Source organism: Ovis canadensis, chromosome 3 (genome assembly GCF_042477335.2).
Source record: "Ovis canadensis isolate MfBH-ARS-UI-01 breed Bighorn chromosome 3, ARS-UI_OviCan_v2, whole genome shotgun sequence".
Classification (NCBI taxonomy): Eukaryota; Metazoa; Chordata; class Mammalia; order Artiodactyla; family Bovidae; genus Ovis; species Ovis canadensis.
In genome coordinates this window covers 80,308,644-80,324,696 of record NC_091247.1, presented here as the reverse complement: position 1 = coordinate 80,324,696, position 16,053 = coordinate 80,308,644, and the positions used below count along the sequence as shown (strand labels likewise).

Genomic DNA, 16,053 nt, shown 5'->3' with positions numbered 1-16,053 from the left:
CCTCTGTCCATGGAATTCTCCAGGCAACAATACTGGAGTGGGTTGCCATTCCCTTCTCCAGGGGATCTTCCCAACCCAGGGATCGAACCCAGGTGTCTCCTGCATTGCAGGCAGATTCTTTACCGTCTGAGCCACCAGGGAAACCCAACTTAAATAACTTAACTTAGCTGAGTACCTGTTATTCCTCACACTGATACTGAGAACCAACTGCCATTTAATAGCATGCTAGTGTTGTATGATTTTTTATACTCACCTGCTTCACTCATTTACTTCCTGGCCTCTGTAGAGATTTGAGTGTAAGATATCTGAGTTAACTTACAGAGGCCTTGGGATGTTTATGGAATTTCACCTACTGTATTATTCTATAGGCTCAGTCCCATTAAAGTGGGAGGGGGTTCCAATTTCAGCATGCTGCCCATATATTTTTAAGAAAAATACAAACTGGTTGATTTCTATTCAGGTATGATTTCATTTGTTAGTTAATGATATCGTGTTCTTTTAAAAATGCACTGCCTTAACATTTCCAATTATGTTCTGTGGGATTCCAGAAAATGGTGACTGGAAAACAAATGCCTGTCTAGTCAATTAAGTTAGAGAAGCACTGAACAGTCGTGTCCCTTCTTGATTCATAATGCATGGAAATTTACAGAAGGCTCTGAGAAGTCCTGGAGCAACTTAATGAATGGTTAATCAAATAAACGTATTTGGCAGAGGAAGATTTCTCTGAAAAAGTATTCCTTAAAAAATCTTCACTTGGAAAATGTCTCATCCATCCATCCAGTCCCTCGTTCACTTATTCAACAAATAGATATTGAGTACCCACTACACTAGAGTCTGTGAAGAAGACAGAGATGGCCATGACCGGTACTTTTACTTTATGTGAGCCCCTCGTTTCTCATGAAGGCTACTTCAGGCATTAACCACATGAAGTTTTGTTTTGCCACTAACGGTAACTTTGTCAACAGAGAGAAAGAAAAAGTTGTAAGGAAGTATTGACAAATCTGGCTGCTGCTACTGCTGCTGCTGCTAAGTCGCTTCAGTCGTGTCCGACTCTGCGACCCCATAGATGGCAGCCCACCAGGCTCCCCCATCCCTGGGATTCTCCAGGCAAGAACACGGGAGTGGGTTGCTATTTTCTTCAACAAATCTGGCGAGATATGGGGTATTATAAAGAAGACTGAATGGGGAAATTGCTATGCCTTGACAGATGCAAAAAATTTGAGCAAGCTTTGGGAGAAAGGAAACTTATCTGAGGCATATGTATCAATTAGGATGCTTGGGGCTATGAATAGTAAAAAATTCAACCAAAGAGACACATTTAGTAAGGAAAATTGTCTTCCTTATTGAGAAATTCAGGGGTAGAGTAATTCCAAGCTTGCTTAATTCAGTAGCTTGACATCAATGATTAAGCTTCTTTCCACATTTTCTCTCATGCACAGTGGGCTGGTCTTTCTCCTCAAGCTTGCCTCTCCATGGGCATAAGATAGCTGCCACAGCTCCAAGCATCACATCCTTACAAAATAATAATCATAGCTAAAATTTAATTTGCACTTTTGATAGACCAGATACTGTTCTAAGAACTTTACATATATTAATTCCTTTGTTCCTTACAACAACCCCATGAGTTGGTTCTATCATCCTATTTCACAGATAAGAACATTGAGGTACAGTAAAGTTACGTAACTTGTTCAGAGTCACCTAGCTAGTGAGTGCCATCACTGAGATGCAACTGTAGGAAGACTGGCTCCAACAGATGAAGAGGGTACTTTTTCCTGTTCCCTTATAACAGCAAGGAAAATTCTTTAGAACCTCCTAGTGAAGTCGCTCAGTCATGTCCAACTCTTTGTGATCCCATGGACTGTAGCCTACCAGGCTCCTCTGTCCATGGGATTTTCCAGGCAATAGTACTGGAGTGGATTGCCACTTCCTTCTCCAAGAAAGTGAAAGTCGCTCAGCTGTGTTTGACCCTTTACTACCCCATTCCATACAGTCCATGGAATTCTCCTGGTCAGAATACTGGAGTGGGTAGCCTTTCCCTTCTCCAGGGGATCTTCCTAACCCAGGGATAGAACCCAGATATCCCACATTGCAGGCGGAGTCTTTACCAGCTAAGCCACTAGGGAAGCCCTTAGAACCTCCCCCTTCTTGCCTATTTCCCCTCAAGTGTTGCTAGCCAAATCTGCATCACATGTACATTCCTAACCCAATCACCCTAAAGGGAAATGAAATTATCAAGGATAGTTTAGAATAACCAAGATGAATTTCTGGGACTGGAAAGAAACATACACCAACTAAATGTGGTTTATTAAAGGATGGGGCTGGTGTTCCACACTTGGAGCTCAGATTCACTGAGGCAGTAGTGGGAGTCATGAGAGAAGGAAGCATATTTCCAAGGAAGATGGTATAAAAACCAGAGGGCTAAAAACCAAAACTTAAAAAAGCTGAGGGCAAGGATAGTTGAAGCAATGTAGTCCAAATGTTGAGAACTGTACAAGCTATGTGACTGGTACATGGGGTTCATTATTTAATATCACTGTCTATTTTCACGTGTGACTGAAAATTGCCCTAATGAAAATTTTTTGAAAAACAAAACAAAAACCAACCATGGAGACTTTGGAAACTCTCTCTCACTAGGAAGGAACGTCCTATAGTTGCTTTCCCAACCCTTCTGCAGCTTTGTACTCTCTTATCCCTTGTCTAAGGTTTGAACCCACTCTTGTGCTTTGAGACAATTTCAGGTCCCAGGCTGGGAGAATATAAGAAGCCCTAGGACTTCCCAGGTGGCCCACGGTTAAGAATCTGCCCGCCAATGCAGGGGAAACGGGTTTGATCCCTGGTCCAGGAGGATTCCACATGCCATGGGGCAACTCAACCCCTGAGCCACCACTACTGAGCCCATGCACTGCAACAGCTGAGTGCCTGGAGCCCATGCTCCAGAGGACAGCCCCCACTCGCCGCAACTGGAGGGGCCTCCCAGGCGGTGCTAGTGGTAAAGAAGCCGCCTGCTAATGCAGGAGGTGGAAGGGATTCACGGTTCAATCCCTGGATCAGGAAGATCCCCTACAGGAGGAAATGGCAAATCCACTCCAGTATTCTTGTCTGGAGAATCCCCATGGACAGAGGAGCCTGGTAGGCTACAGTCCACAGGGTCGTAAAGAGTCGGACCCAACTGAAGCGACTTAGCATGCACATATGCAGCAATGAAGACCCAGTGTGGCCAAAAATAAATAAAACTAAAAACTACAAAATAAAAAAAGAAGCTCTAGTTTGGTCCTTAACTGGTTCAGTTTCTAGTCATTTCTGCCACTGATCTCTAGCTAGTCTCTGACTTCCTCTCCTATCACCATTTCTCAGAACCTAAATTTCTCAACCCTGATCTTCAATTTTTCTATGGCCTGGTCCTGGTAAGATACCTGCCTCTAGACAAGTCATCTAACTGCTGGGGCCTGTTATTTTCCAGAAACATAAGGCTTTTATTAAAGAACAGTAATTGTAGGCCTTATTATGAAAACTTTTAAACTAATAGCATTCAAGTCTGGCGTGTCCCTTTCACCATGAATATTTCATCTGAGAGTTTTCTTACAACTACATTCCTGCATGCTTATTGATAATATAACCAACCTGTGACTTGACTCCCGTGCTCATCTCCTTGATATTTGCTTGATTCTGAAATTCTGCGTAGATTCTCAAGATCACTATTCATATCCAGCTTTTTTTTTTTTTTAATGCAGTTCCTGATATGTTTTTAGGTCTTCCTTTGTGGCTCAGCTGGTAAAGAATCTGCCTGCAATGCAGGAGACCTGGGTTTGATCCCTGGGCTGGGTAGATCCCATGGAGAAAGGAACTGCTACTCACTCCAGTATTCTGGCCTGGAGAATTCCTTGGGGTCGAAAAGAGTCAGACATGACTGAGCAACTTTCACTTTCACATGTTTTTATTTACTTATCACTGCATTGGGTCTCAGTTGCAGCTCCTGGGCTTCTCTCTACCTGTGGCATTCAGGCTTTGTTGCCCTGAGGCATGCGAGATTTTAGTTCTCCAACAAGGGATCCAACCAGATCAAACCCACATCCCCTGCCTTGGAAGGTGAATTTTTAACCACTGGACTGCTAGGGAAGTCCCCATGTACAGCTTTAGTAGCAGGAAATAAAGAGCTTTCAGAGAAGGTAAACTGGAAAGGAGTCCTTGCAGATGTGGAAGAAAAATAAGGGAAAAGTAGCACAATGTTTCCATTTAGGTTTTTGAAACATGAGGACCCTACCATATTGCACAAGCAAATGACAGTGCTAGCAAGAAGCAAAAGATGAAGTTGGCAGAAATGTATAGTTTATTGTAAAAAGAAAGCAAAACATAACAAAGCAAATGAATAATGTAAATGAATTTGGGCATAAATGCTCAACTGCTTACATAAATGGCTGATATTAGCGTTTTCCACAGCCAAGCATGTTTAAACATTTTGTAGTTTTGCAGAATTTATATCACTGGGCTCCAAGTAAAAAGTGTTTCTGATACCACCCACTGTGTTGTAACCATAATCTCAATCATCTCTTGTGCATGACACTCACTTTAAAACACAAAAGTGCATCTGGCTCTGAGGCAGCCAGCTTTGGCCTCCAAGGCTGTGGGGATTGCATGCAGGATGGTGATAGCTTGATCAACTTCCTCTCTTAAGAGGAAGTGGGGCAGGGGGTTGGGGAGAGGGGACCTGGGCCAACCTCTGCTGAGTGGTGCCAAGGAAAGGGAAAATATCCAGTGAACTACTTGAGATGCCCCAAATTTAATTCATTAAGTAATTATTGAGTATCTATGGTGTACAATGTACAACCAAAGAAATAACATCCTTGCTGAACTCAAGATTATAGCAGGGATTATTATTCCCTATACCTTTTTTTTTTTTTTTTTTGACAAAGCATTCCTTTGGTGAATCCTGTGGGATCCCTTCCCAGAACAATGTTCTAAAATACGTAAAACAAAGTTCATAAGATTTCAAAGGAAACAATTATATTGAAATAGTCATCAAAGTATTAAAGAAACTAAATTTGTAATACAGTAATGTGTATGCTTTTACTTTAACAAGATCTAATGGTGAGTCTAATAATTCCAATAATTTTAAAATAACATTGACTGTATATGATGAGAGCTTTGTAACAACTCTAATGTGATATTACAATATCAGCAATCTCTGATGACTACAAAGTCACAGGTATTATTGCTGCTCCTGTGGTTTGTTGTCTACATTCATAAGAAAGAAATGCTAAATTTCAGTTAGAGGTTAATAAAAATAACTAATTTTTCTCCCTCCAGGTTCATAAACTTGTGAATTCAATCTCCTTGGACTTTGAGGACCTCAGGTTGAGAATTTCTCATTGGGTGTGTGTGTGTGTGTGTGTGTGTGTGTGTACATGTGCACATGTGCTCAAACACGTCCTTCAGACAGAGTAGCATGTTGGAACAATAAATTACCTAAATAATTAAAATATGAGATAGAATAGGATAAGTAGTCTAGGATTGCAGTAGCAAAGTACTACAGGGAATCAATAGGGAGAGGAAATCTGAAAAGGCCTTAAAATAGGTGAAGGGGAAGAAAAGAGAGGGGAGATAAGGAAGGAAGGCATTTTACTTTCTCGGTCATCTTTTTCTTCTTCCCATCCTCCTCCTTAGCTTATTATACTGACTAAAGGTGACTGGCTTTTGGAGCTAGCCCTAGGTGGAATATGATTTAAAGTAGCTCTCAGTTTGGTCTCACTATCTCTTGGCCCTCATAAATTATGGAGTACCCAAAGAGCTTTGTCTCTGTGGGTTATATCTGCGAACATTTATTGTACAGAAATTAAAATTGAGAAATTTAAAAATATTTATCAATTTATATGTTCACATAAATAGCACTTTCGGTGACACATCACTTTTATTTTCACTGTTATTATTCTTATAATAACAAAAATGTTAGTGAGGAAGGAGACATTGTCTTATATTTTTGCAGATCTTTTTCAAATCTGGCTTAATAAAAGCGGGCTGGAGTCTGCTTTTGCTTTTGCACTCACTGTGTTGCAATAGCACCTGTTATATAGCCCCTGGAAAGCGCCACTGTATTCTCGTGAAAGAATTGGAATAAAACAGGCAGATAATATCTTAATATCATTGTGAAAATGGTTTTGACCTTGTTGATCCTCAGGGGCCTGAGACCTTACTTTGAGATCTTTGAGTTAAGGATGTCTTCTGACATTTTTCTTCTTTGTTTTACGATTTGAATTTTCTTCAACTATGGAAAAAGACGAGTTATATAACTAGAAATAAATGATATGCATGTGCTTGTTGTCTTTAAATATATGTGTTGGATATCTCTTGTTGCCCCTCCAGATGTCCAGCTGTCCCTCCATTTCTCCATCTTGTTCTGTGACCTACATGGATAATGTCAACAGGCTCCAGTTGGGCTTGGCCCATGGGTAGAATCTGTGGGAGATCAAAGGGTGGGAGGAGAATGAGGTTGGGATCCTTGAAGAGGGCTCACTTGGTCCTTCACCACAGGTCAGACCCTCTGCATATAACGCTTTCCGGGGTCAGGTTTCTGCAAGCCCTGCCTACTCTTATCCCTTCAGGCACAGAGGTTCTGTTTCTGTTTCTGTTTCCCTATCACTAGCCTGAGGGGATTAGATTTTATGATTTATCTCTACCCTGCCTGCACCTTTGAAAACATTTCCTTTATTACACTCTCCTCAAAATTCCTAATTTGGGTGCACCATCTGTTTCTTGCCAGACTCTGACTAATGCAAGCTATGAGAGTTACATGACCTTAAGGATAAACTTCAGTTAAAGTATTACCCATGGCATCCAACCCACCTGATTTTTAAGGGAAATTAGAAAGCTCTGAAGCCCTGGTGTCTCAGAGCCTAAGGTCTTTAATGGCTTGAAAAAGAGAGGGCTGGGTGCCTTGACAACCTACTGACGTCTGCAGAGATTTCTTGGTTTTGTCTCTGCTTGATTTTACTTTCATCTGTGCATAGATAAAACAGAAACATAGCTGCGAAACTATAAATGCTCTGGGCAGCAGTGTGACCATGCCAGGCAATAGATCATGATTAGCCTGAATCAGTGGTTCTCAAAAATGTGGTCCCTGGACTGGCAGCAGTGGCATCTCGGGGGCTCTTGTTAGGCAAATTCTGAGGCCCTACCTGAGAGCTACTGTGTCAGAAACTCTAGGAGTCAGGCCTAACAATCTATATTTTAACAAGTCCTCCAGGGGATTTAGATACTTGTAAAGTGTAAGAACCTCTACTCTAATCAACTCTGACATCACAGTTCTCTAATTTCCTGGCCTCCCTTGCACTTGGGGGTGGTCATGTAACTCCCTCACACCCTACTGCCTTCAACTTGGGCATCTTACTCTGAAGACACGCAAACCATCTTGTGATCTTGGGGCAATAAGATCATTGTAGAAAAGCTGACCCTGACATCACTGTTCACCTCCAAAGTTCTTGTGCGAAAAAAATGCCACCCCACACTCTCCAGCTTTTTAAGCCTCTGTTTCAGTTTTCTGCTAGTTGTAGTCAAACATTTCTAACCAACAAAATATGGTTTTTGGAAAAGACTTTTCCCCCTCATGATGATAAGAATTGTAAACAATATTTTAATATGAAAATAAGTGTTAAGTATGGGGTAGAGGGCAAAATTCTCTGGATTTTGAAGATAATTTTTAGCACATGTAGCCCAATTCTTGCTAAATTCCCAGATACCTTAGGATAAAAGAGCCTCAGTACTAAGAAGTCCTTTCTCTAGAAACACTTTCAACAGAAACAACATTGCGGATTCATGAAAGTCAGGGTTGAACATTTCTAAGAAAGTGGCAGTGGTCAAGAAAAGGGAAAACTTGTTTTCCTACTCTTACTCACCACACTTCTGACACCAAATGTGTGGGTTGTTTTCCTCATGTTATACAATTCTGGCACTAACTACCTGGAGTTAGCACAAATCCCACAGGTTTCAAAGTTTAGTCCCACAAGACCAACCCTGACTTCAGGGGCTAGTCATCAGTTCCAGGTTGTGACCTGTACTTCTAACCGATTAGGTATAAATCAGGAGTTCCTACAACCCCCTCCATGGGTTTGATACTTTAGACGAGCTCACAGAACTCAGCTCACAGGGAAACACTATCACCTGCTTTTGATAAAGGATAAAACTCTGCGATTCATGGGGTCGCAAAGAATCGGACATGAATGAGCGACTGAACTGAACTGAACTGAACTGAAAACTCAGAAACAGCCAGAGGCTTCCCTGGTGGTCCAGTGGTTCAGATTCTGTGCTTCCAATGCAGGGTGCATGGATTCTGTTCCTGGTGAGGGAACTAAGATACCACATGCTTCTTGGCTAGGCTAGAAAAAAAAAAAAGAAACAAAACTCAGGAAGCTGAATGAAAGAGATTCATACGGCAAGCTACGTGAGAAGGGTGTGAACTTCCATGCCCTCTTGGGGCTCACCACCCTCCTAGCACCTTGATGTGTTCACCAACCCAGAAGTTCGCCAAAACTTGTCATTGAGGGTTTTTATGGGGGCTTCATTATGTAGGCAGGATTGATTAATTCATTAGCCACTGGTGATTAAGCCCATTTCCAGCTCCTCTTCCCTCACCAGAGGTCAAGTTGAAAGTTCTAACCTTCTCATTACATGGTTGATTCCTCCAGCAACCAGCCTCCATTCTCCAGGAACCACCTCATTAGCTTAAATTCAGGTAGGGTTCAAAGGGGCTTATTATGAATCACAAAAAATTCTCCTGACACCCCTGTCAAGAAACTACAAAAGTTTTAGAAGCGCTGTGCCAGAAACCAGGGATAAAGACTGAATATATAATTATTATAACTACCATATCAGTTAATACATTCCATAAGCAGCAATACGCATCATCTACCATAGCACGTGATTCACAGTGAATGCTTAGTAAATATTTGTAGAGTGGAGCTGGTGAATTTTTTCTTAAGTGAAGAAAACAGGTTTATTAGCGGAACATTAATTTTCAGTGGCTAAGAAGGGAGTGGATCAGATGAGACTACTTGAAGTATGACACTGAAGCTCGTTGTCAGAAACTACAGTATCTGCATATAAGAGGCACATAAATATGCTGAGTGAATAAATGAAATTTCTTCTAAATTTCTAAAAAATTCTTTATAGAGAATTTCTTTCTCTATAAAGATTCTGATTCAACTGTGACAAGCATTACATTAGGTGTTATTATGTACCATATTCCATTTAATCTTTAAAAGTCATGTGAAGTAGGCAGCATTGGATTACCAAGGGTGGGCTTAGTGTACCAGCAAAACTGGGGCATCCAATTTGTTTGGAGAAAATTGATACCTGATGTCTTACTTAAAAAAGAACTTAAGAGTACTACAGTCAACATTGGAAAAATCGGGACCTTTTCTACATTACGTTTAGCATTATTTCTATTTAAAATTATGTATTAGGGAGTGCTTTGTATTACTAAGAGTGCCCAAAGCTCTTCATCTGACTCTGGAAGAAGATGTTATGATTCCTATTTTACAGAATAATAAACTGAGGCTTGTTTACCAGCTGAAGAGCTCAGTTACTAGCTGAAGCCACACAGCTAGTTTTTAACAGAGCCCACTGTGATGATACTCAATGACACATTATATGTTAATGATAAAGTGAAGTCGCTCAGTTGTGTCTGACTCTGCGACCCCATGGACTGTAGCCTACCAGGCTCCTCTGTCCATGGGACTTTCCAGGCAAGAATACTGGAGTGGGGTGCCATTTCCTTCTCCAATGATACACACCAATTTTGTGAATCTTCTTGGACCTTCCCTATTGGTTTAGTTTTTTAATTAAATAAAGTATATAACAAAATTAACTTAAAATCTTTTTGATCCTTGTATTCTCAGCACCTAGAAGAGTATTCAGTACATCTTTACAGTACATCCTTATTCCTGATTGAAAGAAGGAATGATGGACAATCTTCAGCCCACCTAAATGATTTTGCTTTGTATTAATTTTGAGGCCAACCAAGGGAAAGTGAGAAGGAAATCAAGCAGACCCAGAAAATTCTCTGATGACCTTGCTTGGATTCTCAAGACAAGGGTCCTGAGATGTCGCCACTTGTAGGATCTTTAGCATGATTCCTATTTTGGAACCTGGGATCCTAGATTCCCTTACCCCTATATAAGGCATGTCAGGCAAAGGAGTATGATCTAAAGAAATAGATTCTGTGAATCATTTAAGAAATATTTCCTGAGAACTGTATGATCCCATACTGATAATGAGGGGGACAAGAGAAAGGCAAAATCTAAATGGGCTACTTCGTTTCTTATTATTTTTCTTCCCAACATGCAAAAGTAGGGAAACTGAATTTTAACTCACAGTGTTTCCATTATGCTACCTCAATCACTGGAGTGCATAAAAACTACGTGTGAGAATTGTTTAAAAATTCACTTGTCTTATCCCCTGGGTCCTTGCTATTAGAGATGTGAGTGGACCCAGGAATCTGCTTCCCAGGTGATTCTGATGCTGGTGGTCTAGCCATCATGCTGTAAGAAACACTATCCTTACACAAACTTGAGTAGATTAAGAAATCTGAATGGCAGTCAAGCCTTTATTTCTGCTATCCTCACAAAGGCCAGGACAATCACCCTATTTTTAAATCTGCCCTTCTCCCCAAAACACTGACAGCACCTAAGTTGAGTAACATTGTTTTGGGTCTTAGCTTAACTGTCCGCCCAAACCAATTTACACCAAAGTATGAACAAAGGTTAAATTCTCTTTCAGGGCATTTTCATTGGAAAAAATGAAAAATTTCATTACATTTTAATTTTCTTTTTGTTGGGGGTGCGGAAGGAGCAGAGAATCCCATGGACAGAATCCCATAGACAGGCGGGGAAGGGACCTGGAGAATCCCATGGACAGAGGAGCCTGGGTGGGCTACGGTTCATAGTGTCATAAAGAGTCAGACACTAGTGAAGTGACTTAGCATGCATGAATGCACCTTTTAGTCTAATTCAGTTGCTGGAAGAATTATGTCCACTTCTTTCATCCTCTTATTGAATCATTTATTCTAGATTAATCCTGCATTAAGCCTTCCTCTGTAAATTTACAGGAAAGATCCTTTGGGTCATCACCGTCTCTATCATGTTTCAGTTACAGCAAGCATCATCTTATAATTTATTTTTGTACTTCAGCTCTACGTACAGGGCCTGACAAATAGCAGGCGTTCAATAACCGTGGAGCGAACGAATGTCAAAGCCTAGGCCAAGAGTTTCTAAAATCAATGTTGACTAAGAAACAAAACACGGAAATGCTAAGGGCTGAATGCCAGGTAGTGCGGGCCTAGAAGAAATAAAAATAACCCCTAACAGCACAGAGGGAGAAGGCGACGGCACCCCACTCCAGTACTCTTGCCTGAAAAATCCCATGGACGGAAGAGCCAAGTAGGCTGCAGTCCATGGGGTCGCTAAGAGTCGGACACGACTGAGCGATTTCACTTTTACGCATTGTAGAAGGAAATGGCAACCCCACTCCAGTGTTCTTGCCTGGAGAATCCCAGGGACGCGGGAGCCTGGTGGGCTGCCGTCAATGGGGTCGCACAGAGTCGTACACGACTGAAGCGACTTAGCACCAGCAGCAGCAACAGCACAGAATCCTTCCGAAGGAATCACCTGTCTTATTTTCTTACATCGCTTTTTGGCCTCTCCACACACCCCAATTTCCCGCTCTCTAACTCCTTTTCTTCCCTTACGGGGACAGGTCAGGCAGGTAGTCCAGTGCAGCTGCTCTGATTGGTCAGCGATGATTTCATTGTTAGGGAACATCCGGGCCTTTCTCCTCCCCGCACCACCTCCCCCAGAGCCCTGCCTTCTGAGTTTCCCTCTCCCGCGTGCGCCCCACCCGCTGGCTAAAGCAAAACAACCGCCTCTCCTTGGATCGCTTCTTGCCCTCGCCTGCGCCATCCTTCTCGTCTCTACGTCTAAGAGAGGCGTTTATATCTTCCAATGAGGGCCTAGTAGGACTTTGTTTGCCAATCAGCAGCGAACCCCCTGCAATTCCGGGTGGGACTAAGCCTCCACACCTATAATTGGACAGCCCATTGGCTCCTTTATGGCGTTTGGTTTTACGCAAGGCTTAGAGGTCAAAAATAAAGGGGCACGGTCTTCACAGAACGAAAAGGCTTCTCACAGACTCTCTAGGTTTGACCGTTTTGGAGGACTAGCCAATCGCTTTTCGAATACTTCCCCGCCTTTTGCGCGTTTATTTAAAAAAAGCCGGTGTGACGGACTTGGAAATTGGTTCCGTGACAGACATGTAAAGAAAGCCAATGATTGAAAGTTCGGGCCACCATTTGGACCAATAACAAAAGAGAATCGCTAGGGTCTGGGCTCTGAGAGGCAGAGCGCAGGTGGGCGTTACTTGATTGACGACGGTCTCTACTTATGTCTGTTAGGGTGGGTTGGTCCCTGATATCTGCGCGGCATAGCAGAGGCGGGGCTGAATGAAGTAAAGGGTAATGATGGGTTGGGTCTCACTCAGTGGGCGGTGTTTGATGGATAGCTGACCTTGCCAATTGAAAATGGTCACTTGTGTCCAATGGGAAACTAAGAGCCCAAGGGCGGGGCCTTGTGGGCGGGGAAAACTAAGGAAGGAGCTACTGGGGCTGCCGGACTGGGAGGGCGGTGATTGACGGGCCGGCCAACCAACCGGCTTCAGTGAGAGGCCGCGTGGCGTCCCAATGGGTGGGAATGGGGGCGGGGCTCTCCGAGGGGCGGGGAAGGACAGGGTGCGGGGAGGGCGTTGCAGAAGGAGCGGAGCGGCTGCTGCTCAATGGCGGAAAAGCCGCCGGTGCTCTGACCGCCTCGTCCCCCTAGCAGTTGCGGGGGAGTTTCCTGCCGGCGCGGCTGGAGTCTCTGTTTCTCAGGGTTAGGTGGCTGGAAGATGCTCCAGAGAGACGAGGCTGCGGCGGAGGAGGTGGCGGCGGCCGAATCGGCAGCGGCGCTAGGGTGGAAAGAAGGCGGCAGCGGCGGCGGCGGCGGCGTGCGGGGCCCGAGGGTGTAAACAGCCCCGGAGGCGGCGGAGGCGGTGGCCAAGACCCCGAGCGGGAAGCGGCGGCTGAGGCAGGGTCGCGCCTCCGTTGGAAGCCTGGGCTGAGTGCAGCAGGGGGGCTCTGCGGCGGTCGCGAGCGGACGCCCTAGACCTCGCCTCCCTCCCTCGCCCCAGGTAAGGCCGCTGGGCGACCCGGCGAAGGGGAAGCGGCTCGCGGGCACCGCGGAGGCCCCGGACCGTTTTCGGGGTGCCGCCGAGCCTCGGCTGGGATCTCTGCCCTCCTAATCCTCGCCTCTTTTCTTGGGCCGCGGAGCCCGGAGGAGCGGTACGCCGGGCCTGGCTCCTGGCTAGGCCCCTTCCCCGCCGCCTCCGCGCTCGGCCGAGGTTGGGAGAGGCTCGGGGCCGGGAATTTTAGTTTGCTTCAACGTCTGAAAGTAAACTGCTTGTTCTTGTTCTCTGCGAGCATCTCTATCATCTGAAAGCACTGGGGCTACTCCAGGCCTTAACTCGTTCCGTCCTGGTGCATGCCTATATGAAAACACTACCTTTTCCCATTTGTTTCCTTATTAGCTTCTGCCCTCTGCGCTCCACTTCACTTCCTTGTTAAATCTTCTTTCTCGCTCTTCTATTTCTGCGTCTCATCACCTTCTTTTTCCTTAGTGACTTTAAATCGTTTCTCTTTCTCTTCTCAGCCGACTCCGGGCTTCCTTCCTTGCCCTTCCGAGCAGTCCTTTTCGGATGTCTGTCTTTTTACAGTGAAGCTACTATCGTCAGTATTCCAAATCCACCAGAGGCCCATTAAGAATAGACTCACCAGTTTGAAGCGGCAGATCAGTTTTTTGATTAACTGAGCCTGTCCGTTTTAAAAAATTGTGTTATTAAATGCAGAGTGTGGAAATAGCCCTGAAGTTATTTTAAAAATGAAGAGCTCAGTGAGTGTTGTAAGAGTTATTTCATTTTTCAAGTTGCATGACCTCCAGTGTCAGATTGACTAGCTCTAGAACATTTGCCCATTTTAAGCGTTTAATAGCGACCCACATTCATCAGTATTCAAGTTGGCTTAAAAACAACTTGGAAACTTTAGAAAGAAGACATAACAACAACTAGGAAGCTGTTTTGATGAAGGCACTGCTAACTACCTTTTAAAACAGGCTCCACATGTTTAATGTATCAAAATAAAGTTGGCGGGAGTCTTGTAAAAAGGATTATTTAGGAATTTGAGTAGTCTCAGTGTTATGTAGCTATTTTAGGAGAAACATTCTTTTTCGGTTAACAATCGTTTACAACTCCTGTGATGTGAGAATTACCGAGGTTTATTGCGGGATTAACACAGGAACTCATTTTATTTGCGCTACTGCGTGGATGCAGAAGTGGTAAATTGTTCAGGGTAGATAGTGCAAGCCAGTATGTTCCAGTGGATGGAAAAGTATGCCACCAACACTGAATGCTAATAGACATTATTTCATTTACTTTTTCTGTTGTGCAATAGCAAAGTTATTATTGTTGGCCTACTTTTAAATAGTGCATTTCTAAATAAATAGTGAGGCAGGTTATTCTAATTATTATAGTATTTTCCAAGTGTACAGCCTTTTAAAAATATAGCTAAAATTACACTATTGAATAATGGTAATTTATTAAAGGAATAATTTTGTAGGCTTCTTGAACAGACAGTGGTTTCAATAACACTTTTATTTAGTATTTGAACAGATTTTGTTAGTCAACAGATTTTCAGGGATAATCCTGATTTTTACTGTGCTGCTTTCTCTCAGTTGCTTCTTTGTCTATTTTTTTTTAATGGTCGTTTGTGTTTTCTCATCATTTATTTTTGCTCTCATAAAGTCTTACCACAGTTTCTGCAGTGTTTCTTTATGTTGCATTGTCAATATGGAATAGTATTTTTATTATATCTTTCATAACCATTAAGTTTTCCCCAGTTTCTTGGACATTATCCTTTAGATTTATGTTGTGATTCTTCTCTTAGATGTGACCAACAGAGCTTTAAACACCTGTTTTCTTATAGTGGGTGTCTGATTTTCTGTAAAGACTTGAGGAATAAGTGAAAGCCTTTTCAGTTTGTCTGCTAGGTCAGTAAATACTATTTTATGTTAGTAATTCACATGTAATTATCAAACCCCTTAAGAATACATCATTTGAAGAAGTGGGATAGTATCTAAAATAAGAACACCTCGTTCACAATTTGACAAGGTCAGAAAAAGTGGCTCTCATTGACAGTTTATTTTCTTACATAATTTTCTTATGGAGTCCTTTGAATTAAAATGTGTGGATAGACTTTCGCTTGGCATTTGTGGAAGAGTAGCATTTGCCATTGGATTGTTTAGCAATCATAGTGTTTCATTAAAAATTGGCTGAGCCTGTAATGGAAGAATTTGCACACATGTCCTTGTAGGTGGATTGGTAAACATTTACTACACATGATACTGGGAGTGAATGTTCCCCCTTCACACAGACACAGACACACACTCATTGGTGTTAGTTACACATTTTGTCTACATTATATGAATGTTTGTATACTATGTGTAATTATTTAGAAATATTTTTTGACATCTAACGTAGAAAGTAATAAAATAGTATGATCCTAACTCTACAGTAGTCCTTCATAAGATATTAATAGCATGAATAAAATTAATTTATTAAAATAAAACTCATAGTATTTTACTTTTTTGTGAAATATGACTTTCACAGTTCACTGATTTAAGAAGAAGTTAGTTGACAAAAAGTGACAGTTTCAGTGTTCTAAGAGTTGTAAGTTTTTCAAATTACAAAATTTTCAGGTAATCCTTGGTTAAAATTATAGGGAGCAGTAAGGATTTGGGGGAATATGGATTTCAATGATTTTTTTCACACTGTAACTGATTCTTTTAATTTTTCCTTAGCTAATTTCAGAATTTGGATTGAAACTGAATACTGAATTTATTTTAGCAACTTTAAAGTTTTATTTTAGAATGTATCATATATTATATCAGAATTGTGAATTAGGAGGATTGATTAATTGGGGATTTG

General features: G+C 42.3%; 1 protein-coding gene across 4 annotated transcripts in view; it reads left to right on the top strand.

Moving 5' to 3' along the window:
• Window positions 1–12,749: 12,749 nt before the first annotated feature.
• PPM1B (protein phosphatase, Mg2+/Mn2+ dependent 1B) overlaps window positions 12,750–16,053 on the top strand; it is an 83,818-nt gene continuing 80,514 nt past the window's right edge. For 3 of the 4 annotated variants that reach the window (XM_069583438.1, XM_069583439.1, XM_069583437.1), the window contains exon 1: window positions 12,750–13,206. The gene's annotated coding sequence lies outside the window, so the exon portion shown is untranslated. The remainder of the gene's footprint in view (window positions 13,207–16,053) is intronic. The other variant, XM_069583441.1, reaches the window with a different exon arrangement.